The sequence below is a fragment of the Aristolochia californica genome, unplaced genomic scaffold (genome assembly GCF_029961685.1).
Source record: "Aristolochia californica isolate CCGP_79_NKW_82.1479 unplaced genomic scaffold, dmAriCali1.0.hap1 SCAF_6, whole genome shotgun sequence".
In the NCBI taxonomy this organism is placed as follows: Eukaryota; Viridiplantae; Streptophyta; class Magnoliopsida; order Piperales; family Aristolochiaceae; genus Aristolochia; species Aristolochia californica.
Genome location: NW_027182257.1, coordinates 7,890,456 through 7,909,272, shown reverse-complemented (window position 1 = coordinate 7,909,272; position 18,817 = coordinate 7,890,456).

Below are 18,817 nucleotides of genomic sequence, written 5' to 3'. Positions count from 1 at the left end.
TTTATCGTTCTTTTTATATTTTATTTTACTTTCTATATTTCATTTTACCTTCTATATTTTATTTTACTTTCTAAATTTCATCTTTTTTTCTACATTTCATTTTACTTTCTATATTTTATCTTTCGTTCTATATTTCATCTTTCTTTCTACAATTCATCTTTCTTTCTATAATTCATCTTTCTTTCTATATTTCAGCTTTCTTTCTATATTTCATTTAACTTTCTGTATTTTATCTTTCATTCTATATTTCATCTTTCTTTCTAAATTTCATGTTACTTTCTATATTTCATCTTTCTTCCTATATTTCTTTTATTTTCTATATTTCGTCTTTCATTCTTTATTTCATTTTACTTTCTATATTTTAATTTTTTTCTATATTTCATGTTTTATTTTTATATTTCTTCATTCTTTATATATTAAATTTTACATTTCTATATTTCATCCTTCTTTCAGTATTTAATTATACTTTCTATATTTAATATTTTTCTATACTTTATTTTACTTTCTTTATTTCACCTTTATTTCAATCTTTCATTTTACTTTCAATAGAACGTCTTTCTTACTATATGTCATTTTACTTTGTATATATTTCATCTTTCTTTCTATATTTCATCTTTCTTTATTTATTTCATGTTACTTTCTATATATCTTTTTTCTTACAATATTTCATTTTACTGTCTATATTTCATCTTTCTTTCTATATTTCATTTTACTTTCTATATTTCATCTTTATTTCTGTATTTCATTTTACTTTCTATATTTCATCTTTCTTTCTATATTTCATTTTACTTTCTATATTTCATCTTTCTTTCTATATGTCATTTTACTTTTTATATTTCTTCTTTCTTTCTATATTTCATATTTATTTTTATATTTCTTCTTTCTTTATATATTAAATTTTACATTTCTATATTTCATCCTTCTTTCAATATTTCATTTTACTTTCTATATTTTATTTTACTCTCTGTATTTCATCATTATTTCTATATTTCATTTTTCTTTCTATATTTCATTTAATTTTGTATAGGTTTAATTTTTCGTTATGTATTTCATCTTTCTTTCTACATTTACTTTTACTTTCTATATTTCATCTTTGTTTATTTAATTCGTGTTACTCTCTATAAATCATTTTTCTACTACATTTCATTTTACTTTCTTTATTTCGTCTTTATTTCTATATTTCATTTTACTTTCTATATTTTATCTTTATTTCTATATTTCTTTTTACATTGTATATATTTCATCTTTCTTTATGTATTTTATCTTTCTTTCTATATTTCATTTTAGTTTCTATATTTCATCTTTTTTTCTATATTTCATTTTACTTTCTATATTTCATCTTTCTTTCTATATTTCTTTTTACTTTTTATATTTTATCTTTCGTTCTATATTTCATCTTTATTTATATATTTCATCTTTATTTATATATTTTATTTTACTTTCTATAATTCATCTTTCTTTCTATATTTCATCTTTCTTTATATATTTTCTTTTCCTTTCAATATTTTATTTTATTTAATATTTTCCATCTTTCTCTCTATAATTCATATTTCTTACTATATGTCATTTTACTTTCTATATTTCATTTTACTTTCTAAATATCATTGTACTTTCTATATTTCATTTTACTTTCTATATTTCATCTTTCTTTCTATATTTTGTCATTAATTCTATATTTTATTTTACTTTCTATAGTTCGTTTTTTTATATATTAAATTTTACTTTCAGTATATCATTTTACTTTCTATATTACATCTTTCTTTCTAAATTTCATTTTACTTTCTTTATTTCTTTTTTTTTCTATATTTTATTTTACTTTCTTTATTTCATCTTTCTTTCTATATTTCATTTTACTTTCCTTATATCATCATACTTTCTATATTTCATCTTTATTTATTTATTTCATGTTACTTTCTATATTTAATATTTTTTCTATATTTAATTTTACTTTCTATAGATCATCTTACTTGCAATATTTCATTTTACTCTCTATATTTCATCTTTCTTTCCATATTTCATTTTACTTTCTACGTTTCTTTTTACTTTCTATATATCATCATACTTTGTATATTTCATTTTACTTTCTACATTTCATCTTTCTTTCTATATTTTATCTTTCATTCAATATTTCATCTTTCTTTCTATATTTCATTTTACTTTCTATATTTCATCTTCTTTCTAAATTTCAAGCTATTTTCTATATTTCATCTTCTTTCTAAATTTCAAGCTACTTTCTATATTTCATCTTTCTTTCTATATATCATTTTATTTTTTTTATTTCATCTTCCATTCTATATTTCATTTTACTTTCTATATGTCAACTTTTTTCAATATTTTATTTTATTTTATATTTCGTTTTTTTATCTTAAATTTTACTTTCTATACTTTATCTTTCTTTCAGTATTTCATTTTACTTTTTATATTTCATCTTTTTTTCTATATTTTATTTTACTTTCTTTATTTCATCTTTCTTTCTACATTTTATTTTACTTTCTTTATTTCATCTTTATTTCTATATTTAATTTTACTTTCTAAATTTCATCTTTCTTTCTAAATTTCATTTTACTTTCTTTATTTCATCTTTCTTTCTACATTTTATTTTACTCTCTTTATTTCTATATTTCATTTTACTTTCTATATTTAATTTAACTTTGTATATGTTTCACTTTTCGTTATGGATTTCATTTTTTTCTACATTTTATTTTACTTTCTATATTTCATTTTTGTTTATTTATTTGAGGTTACTTTCTATATATCATCATACTTTCTTTATTTCATCTTTATTTCTATATTCCATTTACTTTCTATATTTCATCTTTCTTTCTATATTTCTTTTTACATTGTATATGTTTCATCTTTCTTTATGTATTTTATCTTTCTTTCTATATTTCATTTTTGTTTCTATATTTCATCTTTTTTTCTATATTTCATTTTACTTTCTATATTTCATCTTTCTTTCTATACTTCATTTAGCTTTCTATATTTTATCTTTCGTTCTATATTTCATCTTTATTTCTATATTTCATTTTACTTTCTATAATTCATCTTTCCTTCTACATTTCATTTTACTTTCTAAATATCTTCACACTTTCTATATTTCATTTTACTTTCTACATTTCATATTTCTTTCTATATTTTATTTTTCTTTCTTTATTTGAACCTTTTTCTATATTTCATCTTCTTTCTATATTTCATCTTTCTTTCTTTATTTCATTTTAATTTCTATATTTCATTTTTTTTTCTTTATTTCATCTCAATTTCTATATATCATTTTTCGTACTATATTTCATTTTATGTACCATTTTTCAACTTTCTTTCTATATTTTATTATAATTTCTATATTTCATCTTTCTTTCTTTATTTCATTTAACTTTCTATATTTCATCTTTCTTTCCATATTTCATTTTACTTTCTATATTTTATCTTTCTTTCTATATTTAATTTTACTTTCTATTTATCAACTTACTTTCTATATTTCATTTTACTTTCTATGTTTCACCTTTGTTTCTATATTTCATTTTAATTTTTATATTTCATTTTACTTTCTATATATCATCATACTTTCTATATTTGATCTTCTTTCTATATTTCATTTTACTCTCTGTATTTCATCTTTATTTCTATATTTTATTTTATTTTCTATATATTTTATTTTTCGTTATGTATTTCATCTTTCTTTCTACATTTCATTTTACTTTCTATATTTCAACTTTGTTTATTTATTTCATGTTACTTTCTATATATCATTTTTTCTTACTATATTTCATTTTACTTTCTTTATTTCAACTTTATTTCTATATTTAATTTTACTTTCTATATTTCATCTTTCTTTCTATATTTCTTTTTACTTTGTATATATTTCATCTTTCTATATCTTTCTATATTTCATTTTAGTTTCTATATTTCATCTTTTTTTCTATATTTTATTTTACTTTCTATATTTCATCTTTCTTTCTATATTTCAATTTACTTTCTATATTTTATCTTTCGTTCTATATTTCATCTTTATTTCTATATTAAATTTTACTTTCTATAATTTATCTTTCTTTCTATATTTCATCTTTCTTTATATATTTCCTTTTTCTTTCAATATTTTATTTTATTTTTATTTTCCATCTTTCTTTCTATTTTTTATTTTACTTTCTTTATTTCATCGTTCTTTCTATTTTTCATTTTACTTTATATATTTCATCTTTCTTTCTATATTTAATTTTACTTTCTATATATCATTTTAATATCTATATTTCATTTTACTCTCTATATTTCGTCTTTCTTACTATATGTCATTTTACTTTCTATATTTTATTTTACTTTCTAAATATCATCATACTTTCTATATTTCATTTTACTTTCTATATTTCACCTTTCTTTCTATATTTTATTTTATTTTCTATTTTTCCTCTTTATTTCTATATTTCATTTTACTTTTTATATTTCAACTTTTTTTTCAATATTCATTTTTATTTTTATTTTTCCTTTTATTTATATAATAAATTTTACTTTCTTTATTTCATTTTACTATCTATATTACATCTTTCTTTCTATATTTCATTTTACTTTCTTTATTTCATCTTTTTTTCTATATTTCATTTTAGTTTCTTTATTCCATCTTTTTTTCTATATTTCATTTTAATTTCTATATATCATCATACTTTCTATATTTCATTTTACTTTCTATATTTCATCTTTTTTTCTATATTTCATTTTACTTTCTATATTTCATCTTTCTTTCTATATTTTATCTTTCATTATATATTTCATCTTTTTTTCTATATTTCATTTTACTTTCTATATTTCATCTATCTTTTTATATTTTTTGCTTCTTTCTATATTTCATCTTTCTTTCTATTTTTCATTTTATTTTCTATATTTCATCTTTCTTTCTATTTTTCATTTTATGTTCTATATTTCGTTTTTCATTCTATATTTCCTCTTTCTTTTAGTGTTTTTTTTTTGTTTCTCTATTTTATCTTTCTTTCTATATTTCATTTTACTTTCTATTTTTATATTTCTTTCTATATTTCATCTGTCTTTCTATATTTCATGTTGTTTTCTATATTTCATCTTTATTTTTATATTTCATATTACTTTCTATATTTCATATTTCTTTCTATATTTCATTTTACTTTCTATATCTAGTCTTTCATTCTATTTTTTAATTTTTATCTTTTTTTCAGTATTTCGTTTTACTTTCTATATTTCATCTATCTTTCTATAGTTCATTTTTCTTTCAATATTTCATATTACTTTCCATTTTTCATTTTTTTTCTATATTTTATTTTACTTTCTATATGTCATCTTTCTTTCTATATTTCATTTTACGTTCTATATATCTCCATACTTTCTAAGTTTAATTTTACTTTATATATTTCATATTTCTTTCTATATTTATTTTACTTTCTATATTTTATCTTTCATTTTATATTTTATCTTCCTTTCTATATTTCATTATACTTTCGATATATCTTCTTAATTTCTATAATTCATTTTCCTTTCTATAATTCATCTTTCTTTCTATATTTATTTTTTCTTTATTTAATTTAACATTCTTTTTATATTTCATCTTTCATTTTGTACTTCATTTTACTTTCTATATTTCATCTTTCTTTTTTTATTTCATTTTACTTTCCATTTATCATTTTTCTTACTATATTTCATTTTACTTTCTACATTTCATCTTTCTTTCTATATTTCATTTTACTTTCGTTATTTAATCTTTTTTCTGTATTTCATTTTACTTTCTATATTTCATCTTTCTTTCTATATTTCATTTTACTTTCCATATTTCATCTTTTTTCTATAATTAATTTTACTTTCTATATATCATCTTACATTCAATATTTCATTTTACTCTCTATATTTCATCTTTATTTCTATATTTAATTTTACTTTTATATATCATCTTACTTTCACAATTTCATTTTACTCTCTATATTTCATCTTTATTTCTATATTTTATCTTTCTTTATATATTTCAAGTTACTTTCTATATATCATTTTTCTTAGTATATTTCATTTTACTTTCTATATTTCATCTTTCTTTCTATATTTCATTTTACTTTCGTTATTTCATCTTTTTCCTGTATTTCATTTTACTTTGTATATTTCATCTTTCTTTCTATAGTTCATTTTATTTTGTATATTTCATCTTTCTTTCTATAGTTCATTTTACTTTCTATATTTCAGTTTTTTCTATATTTTATTGTACTTTCTATATATCATCTTACATTCAAGATTTCATTTTACTCTCTATATTTCATCTTTCTTTCTATATTTAATTTTACTTTCTATATATCATCTTACTTTCAATATTTCATTTTACTCTCTATATTTCATCTTTCTTTCTATATTTCTTTTTACTTTCTATATCATCATACTTTGTATATTTCATTTTACTTTCTATATTTCATCTTTCTTTCTATATTTTATTTAAATTTCTTTATTTATCTTTCATTCTATATTTCATTTTTCTTTCTATATCTCATTTTATTTTCTATATTGCATCTTCTTTCTAATTTTCAAGATACTTTCTATATTTCATCTTTATTTTTATATATCATTTTATTTTCTATATTTCGTCTTCCATTCTATATTTCATATTTATTTTTATATTTCGTTTTATTTTTATCTTAAATTTTACTTTCTATATTTCATCTCTCTTTCAGTATTTCATTTTAGTTTTTATATTTCATTTTTCTTTCTACATTTTATTTTAATTTCTTTATTTCATCTTTATTTCTATATTTAATTTTACTTTCTATATATCATCATACTTTCTATATTTCATTTTATTTTCTATATTTCGTTTTTCATTCTATATTTTATTTTACTTTCAGTATTTCATTTTACTTTTAGTACTTTCATTTTACATTCTATATTTTTTCTTTCTTTCAGTATTTCATTTTACTTTCTATATTTCATCTTTCTTTCTATATTTCATTTTACTTTCTTTATATCATCATACTTTCTATATTTTATTTTACTTTATATATTTTGTCTTTCTTTCTATATTTCAATTTACTTTCTTTATTTTATCTTTCATTCTATATTTCATCTTTCTTTCTGTATTTCATTTTACTTTCTTTATTTCATCTATCTTTCTATATTTAATGTTACTTTCTATATTTCATCTTCCTTGCTATATTTTGTCTTTCATTTTATATTTCATGTTACTTTCTATATTTTATCTTTCTTTCTATATTTTGTCTTTCATTCTATATTTCATTTTACTTTCTATATTTCGTCTTTTTTTCTTTTTTTCAAATTTATTTTTATATTTCTTCTTTCTTTATATATTAAATTTTACATTTCTATTTTTCATCCTTCTTCCAGTATTTTATTTTACTTTCTATATTTCATTTTACTCTCTGTATTTTATCTTTATTTCTATATTTCATTTTACTTTCTATATTTCATTTAACTTTGTATATGTTTCATTTTTCGTTATGTATTTAATTTTTTTTCTACATTTCAATTTACTTTCTATATTTCATTGTTGTTTATTTATTTCAGGTTACTTTCTATGTATCATTTTTCATACTATATTTCATTTTACTTTCTTTATTTCATCTTTATTTCTATATTCCATTTTACTTTCTATATTTCATCTTTCTTTCTATATTTCTTTTTACTTTGTAGACATTTCATCTTTCTTTATGTATTTTATCTTTCTTTCTTTATTTCATTTTACTTTCTATATTTCATCTTTATTTCTATATTTCATTTTACTTTCTATATTTCATTTTACTTTCTATATTTTATCGTTCGTTCTATATTTCATTTTACTTTCTATAATTCATCTTTCTTTCTACATTTCATTTTACTTTCTAAATATTTTCACTCTTTCTCTATTTCATTTTACTTTCTATAGTTCATATTTCTTTCTTTATTTGAACCTTCTTCTATATTTCATCTTCTTTCTATATTTCATTTTAATTTCTATATTTCATCTTTCTTTCTTTATTTCTTGTCAATTTCTATATATCATTTTTTGTACTATATTTCATTTTACTTTCCGTATTTCATCTGTCTTTCTATATTTCATTTTAATTTCTATATTTCATCTTTCTTTATTTCATTTTACTTTCTATATTTCATCTTTCTTTCTATATTTCATTTTACTTTCTATATTTTGTCTTTCTTTCTATATTTAATTTTACTTTCTATATATCAACTTGCTTTCTATATTTCATTTTACTTTCTATATTTCACCTTTCTTTCTATATTTCATTTTACTTTCTATATATCATCATACTTTCTATATTTCAATTTACTTTCTATATTTTATCTTTCTTTTAGTATTTCATTTTACTTTCTATATTTCATATTTCTTTCTATTTTTACTTTACTTTATATATTTTATCTTTCAATCTATATTTTATCTTCCTTTCTATATTTTATTTTACTTTCTATATAACTTCTTAATTTCTATATTTCATTTTACTTTCTATATTTCATGTTACTTTCTATATTTCATCCTTCTTTCTATATATCATTTTATTTTCTATATTTCCTCTTTCATTCTATATTTCATTTTACTTTCTATATTTCCACTTTTTTTCAATATTTCATATTTATTTTTATATTTCATTTTATTTTTATATTAAATTTACTTTCTATATTTCATCTTTCTTTTAGTATTTCATTTTACTTTCCGTATTTCATCTTTCTTTCTATATTTCATTTTACTTTCTTTATTTCATCTTTCTTTCTATATTTCATTTTACTTTTCTTTATTTCATCTTTCTTTCAATGTTTAATTTTACTTTCTAAATTTCATCTTTCTTTCTATATTTCATTTTACTTTCTATATATAATCATATTTTCTATATTTCATTTTACTTTCTTTTTTTCATGTTACTTTCTATATTTTATTTTATTTTCTTTACTTCGTCTTTCATTCTATATTTCAAATGTTTTTCAATATTTCATATTTAATTTTATATTTCTTCTTTATTTATATATTAAATTGTACTTTCTATATTTCATCTTTCTTTCAGTATTTCATTTTACTTTCTATATTTCATCTTTCTTTCAATATTTCATTTTATTTTCTTTATTTTATCTTTCTTTCTATATTTAATTTTACTTTCTTCATTTCATCTTGTTTCTATATTTAATTTTAGTTTCTAACTTTTTTCTTTCTTTCTATATATCATCGTACTTTCTATATTTCATTTTACTTTCTATATTTCGTTTGTCTTTCTATATTTTATTTTACTTTCTTTATTTCATATATCTTTCTATATTTTATGTTACTTTCTATATTTCGTCTTTTTTTCTATATTTCATGTTACTTTCTATATTTCAAGTTACTTTCTATATTTCCTCTTTCTTTTTATACTTTATTTTATTTTGTATATTTCGTCTTTCATTCTATATTTAATTTTACTTTCAATATTTCATCTTGTTTTCTAATTTCATATATTTTTTTATATTTCTTCTGTCTTTATATATTAAATTTTACATTTATATATTTCATCCTTCTTTCAGTATTTCATTTTACTTTCTATATTTCATCTTCTTTCTATATTTCATTTTACTTTCTGTATTTCATCTTTATTTCTATATTTTATTTTAGTTTCTAATTTTTTTTCTTTCTATAATTAATTTTACTTTCTATATACCATCGTACTTTCTATATTTTATTTTACTTTCTATATTTCGTCTATCTTTTTATATTTCATTTTACTTTCTTTATTTCATCTATCTTTTTATATTTCATGTTACTTTCTATATTTCGTCTTTTTTTCTATATTTCATGTTACTTTCTATATTTCAAGTTACTTTCTATATTTCCTCTTTCTTTTTATACTTTATTTTATTTTGTATATTTCGTCTTTCATTCTATATTTAATTTTACTTTCAATATTTCATCTTGTTTTCTAATTTCATATATTTTTTTATATTTCTTCTGTCTTTATATATTAAATTTTACATTTATATATTTCATCCTTCTTTCAGTATTTCATTTTACTTTCTATATTTCATCTTCTTTCTATATTTCATTTTACTTTCTGTATTTCATCTTTATTTCTATATTTTATTTTAATTTCTAATTTTTTTTTTCTATAATTAATTTTACTTTCTATATACCATCGTACTTTCTATATTTCGTCTATCTTTCTATATTTCATTTTACTTTCTTTATTTCATCTATCTTTTTATATTTCATGTTACTTTCTATATTTCGTCTTTTTTTCTATATTTCATGTTACTTTCTATATTTCAAGTTACTTTCTATATTTCCTTTTTCTTTTTATACTTTATTTTATTTTTTAAATTTCATCTTTCATTCTATATTTAATTTTACTTTTAATATTTCATCTTGTTTTCTATATTTCATATATTTTTTTATATTTCTTCTGTCTTTATATATTAAATTTTACATTTTTCAGTATTTCATTATTCAGTATCCTTCTTTCAGTATTTCATTTTACTTTCTATATTTCATCTTCTTTCTATATTTCATTTTACTTTATGTATTTCATCTTTATTTCTATATTCATTTTACTTTGTATATTTCATCTTTCTTTCTATATTTCATTTTACTTTGTATATGTTTCATCTTTCTTTATGTATTTCATGTTTATTTTTATATTTCATTTTACTTTCTATATTTCATCTACGTTTATTTATTTCATGTTACTTTCTATATATCTTTTTTCTTACTATATTTCATTTAACTTTCTTTATTTCATCTTTCAATCTATATTTCATGTTACTTTCTATATTTCATCTTTATAGAAATTAAGAAGATATATCGAAAGTATAATGAAATATAGAAAGGAAGATAAAATATAATATGAAAGATAAAATATAGAAAGTAAAATAAATATAGAAAGAAATATGAAATATAGAAAGTAAAATTAAACTTAGAAAGTATGGAGATATATAGAAAGTAAAATGAAAGATAAAATATAGAAAGTAAAATAAATATAGAAAGAAATATGAAATATAGAAAGTAAAATTAAACTTAGAAAGTATGGAGATATATAGAAAGTAAAATGAAATATAGAAAGAAAGATGACATATAAAAAGTAAAATGAAATATAGAAAGAAAAATGAAAAATGGAAAGTAATATGAAATATTGAAAGAAAAATGGACTATAGAAAGATAGATGAAATATAGAAAGTAAAATGAAATACTGAAAAAAAAAGATAAAAAATAAAAAATAGAATGAAAGATGAAATATAGAAAGTAAAATGAAATACAGAAAGAAAGATGAAATATAGAAAGTAATATGAAATATAAAAATAAAGATGAATTATAGAAAGCAACATGAAATATAGAAAAACAGATGAAATATAGAAAGATATAAAAAATAGAAAGTAAAATGAAATATAGAAAGAAAGATGAAATATGGAAAGAAAGATAAAATATAGAAACAAAAAAGAAACACTAAAAGAAAGAGGAAATATAGAATGAAAAACGAAATATAGAAAATAAAATGAAAAATAGAAAGAAAGATGAAATATAGAAAGAAACAAGAAATATAAAAAGATAGATGAAATATAGAAAGTAAAATGAAATATAGAAAAAAAGATGAAATATATAATGAAAGATAAAATATAGAAAGTAAAATGAAACATAGAAAGAAAGATGAAATATAGAAAGTAAAATGAAATATAGAAAGTATGATGATATATAGAAATTAAAATATCAAAATGTGTTCGTATAATCTTGGATTGCATCGCGTTCTGGAAGTCCATTATGACTCCGATAATTTATTTGCAAGTTTCAAAACTCAATTGAAGAGTTTAATTCCGAATATATCGAAAAAAGATATTATGAAAAAATTATTCAAATCAATGAAGGATTCTATGGCTACTAAGTGCAATGAAGGCACATCAGTTCACCCTGCATATGACAACATGTCAGTTTCGGAACCGTCCGCTGCAGATGATGAAGACATTGAGGACTTTACTAGTACAGAGCATGATGATAATGCTAATGAATTCTTACCAGATAGTCAGCCCCCAGAGGATCCTAACAAATATATCAATGCAATGATAGAGATGTTTAAATCAACATCTAAAGGGAAATAATTTTGCAGGATATGACTATGACAGACACATTTGTTCCAGATTCGTCGGCCAAGTCCGTCCAAAAGCTACAGAGGAAATCTTATCCTCTGGCCCACAGTTGGCCTATTTGTCACATCAAGCCAGGCTCATACACTATCTTTGGTCGGCCATTTTCCTTAAAGTCACATTCATGAGATGCCGCCAGTTACCGCCTGCATAGGATAAGAGTAAAAGCTCTTCGTCAACAAAAGATGCTATGGGACCAAGCCTATCAAAGGTCTTGTCCTAATCTCAATCATGGAGATCAAGATGATAAGGATGATCACGATGACTCATCCAAGAATCTCAATTGTAGAGATAATGACTCACAACCACCTCAATCATAGAGGTTATTTTTTGTATTAGTGGTGGATTTCAAATATTTTCAAATCCACATTAGTTCAGTCCGTCTATATAAGGAGTTAGTTTTATTTGTGAAGGTATCACTTGAAAAATCTTCTCCTTTGTCATCAAGGTTGCCTACTTGTGTGTTTTGCAGTATTGAAGTTTTCTGTAAGTACTTTATGATATTATGAATAAATTAGTAGTGAGTTAAAGTTATTCTCTGCCTGTTCGACTTCTATTTGCCTTCTGTCAATTTCCCGTCTTCCCACTGTAATATATGATATTGTGAATAAATTAGTAGTGAGTTAAAGTTATTCTCTGCCTATTCAACTTCTATTTGCCTTCTGTCAATTTCCCGTCTTCCCGTTGTAATTATCATTAAAGCCTGTAATACAATCCCATCTCCAAATCCATGGTAGAGAAAATACTATAAAGAAGATATGACTGTCCCAATTCTTTGGGGGGTTTTTCATAACCCAGAGCTTTAAGCTTAGGACTGGATTGAGTCCATTTTACAAAACAAGCCTTAATGGGCTCAGGTAAGATAGAAATGGGTGGCCCAAATTTGTTCCTCCATGCAAATACCCAACTGGGTAGAGGTAATGACCTCTGAAAGACATTTTTTTCCCATTGGAAAAACCAAGAATGCCTATGGGAGGGATTTTGTTAATAAAAGGTATTATACCAGGAATCTATATAATCCCAATAATTAAATTCCTTATCATTAGGAAGGTTAGGTGCTTTAGTTAAATCAAAATTTCCCCAAGTTGAGGGATGCATAAATTTTTGTATTGTACATTTGCTGTACGCTCTTGGGCTATCCCATTTAGCCATATTTGTCAGTGTATGATGCACTGCTATAGAATTCAAATGAACCAAAATTGATTCAAAGGAATACCATCGTTTTCCTGCACGGATGGGACAGTAGGCTTCTCCAAGCCAATTCTGTAACATCTCCCAGGAATCCAATGTACCCTCTGAGTCCTCTTTATTGAGGAGTAAAATTGTCTCCGTTTTCGGAAGAGTAATATACTCTGGTTCGACTTCTAGTGTCTCCTTATACGACACTGGGGCTTTGCCCTTCTTGTCTGAGGAATTTCCTCTTTCTGGATTCTTTCGGCCTCGGCCTCTTGGATTGCCCCTTGCGGGGTTATACATGATTTTGACCCTAGAGAAATTCACGGGTTAGAAAATCTTGATTATCTCGCTATACTCTTAAATCGTTGACAGACGTGTATCTGATCAAGAAGATGATGAACAGTAAATTAATTATGATATTATGAACAATAGTTTGCTTCGTTCATGATTACCATATAATCAGTTTATAATATGTTTACTTCATACTAGGATATTCCTCCTTCTGGTTATCTTTTACCACTCTTAGTTGTAGTTTCTTTTTAGTTTAGTTTAATTGTATTTTAAATTTGGTTTAAATTTTTAATTTGTCAAAAGATGGCATCCAATAGTAGGATTACTGGATCAATTAAGAATGCATCTTAGGTTGGATATAAAGTTCAACAACAATTGAATGATTGGACAATTCCGTCCATAAAACCTACTTCAATCTACAAGAAAGGAACCTTCACCCTTTCTAGTACCATGGGAATTAAAACCATGGAACAAACAATCAATCTTGAAAATCAAGATTCCACTCTTAAATTATTAGAGTTAACTGATCTCAATAAGTATCTAGCGGATACTGAGAAAAAATATATGCATATTGGATGCATACAGATAGTGTTCAAACCCGTAACCTTACTAGGGATGAACACATGTTTGCAGGCCATACTTCGTGATGGTCGATGTTTGGATTGGAAACCCTCATTAATGGGTATTGTTGAAACAAGTCTCAGTAGGGGACCTGCTTATTTTAATGTCCACCCAAACCTTACCCTATCATTAACCGATAGGAATTTGTTAGAATCTATCTAGTTGAGGATTCTAACATAGGGATACAATTTTATTCCTGGAACTGAAACCATTGCAGTTATTGCAAGGATTCGTTTCAAAATTATGAATACCTTAGTCCCTAAGGTATTACACTTACCAGATCAAGGTAAGACCGTATTGATCGAAACCGATCTTATGAGTGCAAATGTTGCCACTCCTCGGATGATCAATTGGGAGGAAATACGTTTCCCAGCCAATTGGACTATTCCTCAGGCTGTTCCTCCACGACTCCTGATTAATCAGGATATTGATCAAGTCATGCAATCAACCGATGGCGATGTGGTAATCAATTTTAAAGAAAAGACTCCTTACCGAGTCTCTTTACCACCCACATCTTCCAGATATTCGGATGTAGGCCCATCTACTCGCCTACAGGAATTGGATGAAAAACAATCTATAAGGATGATTCTTCATTAAAAGGAATCCACATATCAGACACCCAAATACCTCATGGGGTCTACCGAGAACGGGAGCATGAAAGGACTTCTCCCACTCCCAGAGAAATGACTGGTTTTACTCTATGACTATGATTTCTACACCTCCACAGAGTTACCAGGATCCACTACCTTTTGTGGTGGACAGAGCAGCCATTAAAGCTGAATTCTTTCACCCCAATAATCTAGGTTTCAAAAATTGGTTTTTTGACACCTATGGGGCCGTAGAACGCATGGAATTCTCAAATGACTTTTATCTTTATTTGGAAACAAATAAAATAATCATGTCCTTTGTTGATTGGTTCATGCAAACTAGACTAAAGCAAACAGAGAAACGACCCTTAGTTTCTTCCATTGCTCCCACTCTTTCTACCCTTACGAAAGAATGGCACCTGATGTCTGATATCAATATCCAATCAGTCCATCCTCCTACTGATCCTATCCGACTTGAATTTCCAAGTCCTTCAGGGAAATCCCCTGATTTTGTGGAAGCAATTGCTTTTGTCAATCCTGAAATCACCCAGAATCCTATGGGTCAGATTAGACGACAAAACAACTTTACCAATTTAAATCTCCTAATGATAGGCCAACAACTTACTTGTATTGAAGATTTATTGGACAAAGAAACTCCTGAGAAATATTGTCAAAATCCTTTTGACTTATCTTCTCGCAAATTACCTTTGTTGATGGATGGTAAACCACTCATCAAACCCCCTGTTCCAATTAGGAACTTTAAATTGGATAATAATTCTGAAGTTGTGGAAGAATTATTAACCCTACTTGGAAAATTAAATCTTTCCGAAGATCAAATCAAACAAGCCCAAGCTAATGCGGTTCGAAAAAGTCTCCATGTATTGGTAGCTGACGAATCACAGGATGAAGAGTCTCATGAAGAGTCTTTATCACAAAATAATACTGAAGATTTAACTGCTTCAGCATATTCTGATTCTGATGAAGGTCAAAACCCTAATCTTCATGATTTGGGTTTAACTAATATCAATCAGACTGAAGCAATTCTTCAGGAAATGATTAAAGACCAACCGAGTATTCAAAAATTGGATTATACCAAGAAATCTACTCGTCGTTGGGATCTAAATCACAAGCTCTATTATCATAGGCCTACACCTCAGGACCTATTATATGAAGAGAATGTGTATATAGATCAAAAAGCCTATGATGGCAGATCAATCTATGAATGGAACATAGACTCTATGTCTGAATATCAAATTTTTGAACATTGTAGACGAATGCTTATGTACGCTACCATCTGTAGACAACATAAGAATTCAGATCACGGCATAGCAGAAATGTTAACTGCTGGGTTCTCTGGAACCTTAAAAGGTTGGTGGGATAATATCCTCACTGCTGAACAACACCATGAAATATACAATTCCAAGAAGGTTATAAAAACTGAATTAGGCCAAGCATACCTAGGCGAGGATGATGCAGTTTATACCTTGATTTCATGTATTGTTCATCATTTTATTGGCAATTTGATGTCCACTACTGATAAGGGATGAGAGGTTTTGCAGAATCTTAGATGTCGAACACTTAGCCATTTTAGATGGTATAAAAATGTTTTCCTTACTAAGGTTATGCAAAGAACCGATGCCAATAATGAATATTGGAAAGCTAAATTTATTGATGGATTACCAACACTTTTTGCTAGCAAAGTACGCAAAAGGTTAGGTAATGAGGTAGGAATGATCAACTACCAACAATATACATACGGTCTCCTTACCAGTGCTATCATCCAAGAAGGACTGACCTTATGTAATGATTTAAAACTTCAAGCTCAGCTTATGAAACAAAATCTTACTGGTAAGCGTGAGCTTGGTGAATTATGCGAACAGTTTGCCTGTGACACAGGAACACCACCTTCCCATCAAAGGAAGGGTAAAGGAAAAGTTTCCCATTCCAGGAGATCAGAACCCTACTCACACCAGAGTAAGAGATATCCCAAAAGACCGTCTCATCATAGGACTAGTCATGAACCTAGGAGACCTCCTCGTCAGAGACCTCCTCCTAGAAGAAATCCTCTAGACAAAAAGAAAATTGTCTGTTAAAAATGTGGTAAATTAGGCCACTATTCAAATAGATGCAAAGCAAAAGAGAAATTAAACCAACTTCAAATAGATGAAGGATTGAGAATCTAGTTGGCTAAAATTCTCTTAAATTCTGATTCTGGGGCTGATATTGATTATGCCTCATCCAGTCAATCAGAAGATGATCCAGATTGCAGTTGTTCTCATCTACAATCTGTGACTCAAATGCATCAGATTAATGTTCTTACTACTGATCAACAGCTTATGCTAGAGAACATTGATCAAGAGGAAGATCCTCAAACAAAAAGATATTTAATCAAATAATAACTTAATCATATTCAAAGTACTTCAAAGCTACCTCCCATTACAGGAGTAAAACCTTATTCCTTAAAGGAAATTATTGGTCGTCATGAAGAAACCCACTCTTCAAAACAACCAATATCCATCTCCTCATTACAAGGAGAAATTAAAGAAATCAAGCTTGAATTAAAAGAATTAAAATCCCTTTATAAAAAGCTTGAAGAAACATGTGCACAAAATAGTGTACAAAAAGAAAAGAAATCTGAAGATCCTTTTTCTAAATCAAATCACCAAAGTCATCCATCAAACATGGCATACTATGATAAATTTAGTTATTGATAAGAACTTTGTCCTTCCTAAACTGACAGCTCTGATTGATAGTGGAGCAGACTTAAACTGCATCCAGGAAGGGTTAATTCCAACCCAATATTTTGAAAAAACTACTCAAACTTTAGCTAATGCTAATGGAGACAAAATGAAGATTAAATATAAATTAAACAATGCCTCCATCTGCACTAATGATCAGTGCATTATTACTGACTTTTTATTAGTCAAAAATATGATTCAACAAGTCATATTAGGTACTCCTTTTTTGGAGAAAATTATGCCAATTAAAGGCATTGACAACCATGGGATTCATGGTCAGGTTAATAATACACCTATTTATTTCTCTTTCAAATCTCCTCCTCAAATTAGTTTTATCAATGAGATTTCCGAATTGAGAAATATAAAAGAACGTCATCTTAGTTTCCTGCATAAAGAAATACAATTTTTAACTCTAGAACAACAGCTGGAAACTATAGATATCAAAGAGAAAATTAGTTCTCTTCAGAAGATATTTGCCCAAGAAATTTGTAGTGACATACCTACAACTTTTTGGGATAGACATAAATATATTGTGTCTTTACCATATATTGATGGGTTCAATGAAAGAACCATTCCCACCAAAGCCAGGCCTAGTCAAATGAAACATGCTTTACTAGACCTTCGTAAAAAAGAAATCCAAAATCTATTGGATAAGAAATTAATTAGAAAATCCTACTCCCCATGGAGTTGTACTGCTTTTTATGTCAATAAAAATGCAGAAAAGGAACGAGGAGTTCCAAGATTAGTGGTTAATTATAAACCACTGAATGATTGTTTGAGATGGATTCGCTATCCTATCCCAAACAAAAAAGATTTATTAGACAGATTATTTTTTGCGAAAATCTTTTCCAAATTTGATTTGAAATCAGGATACTGGAAAATTCAAATTAATGAAAAGGATAAATATAAGACTGCATTCACTGTCCCTTTAGGTCACTTTGAATGAAATTTTATGCCTTTCGGTTTGAAAAATGCTCCATTTGAATTTCAAAATATCATGAATGATATATTTGCTCCTTATTATGAATTTACCATTGTTTATATTGATGATATACTTGTTTATTCAGAATCTATTGATGCTCATTTTAAGCATTTACATGTTTCCAAAACAGTTATTAGAAAACATGGGTTGGTGATATCGACACCAAAAATGAAATTGTTTCAGACCTCTGTTTGATTTTTAGGTCATAATATCCACAAGGAAAAAATAGTTCCCATTGATAGAAGCATTGAGTTTGCCTCCAAATTTCCAAATGAATTATTGGAGAAAACTCAACTTCAGAGATTTCTAGGAAGTCTCAATTATATAGC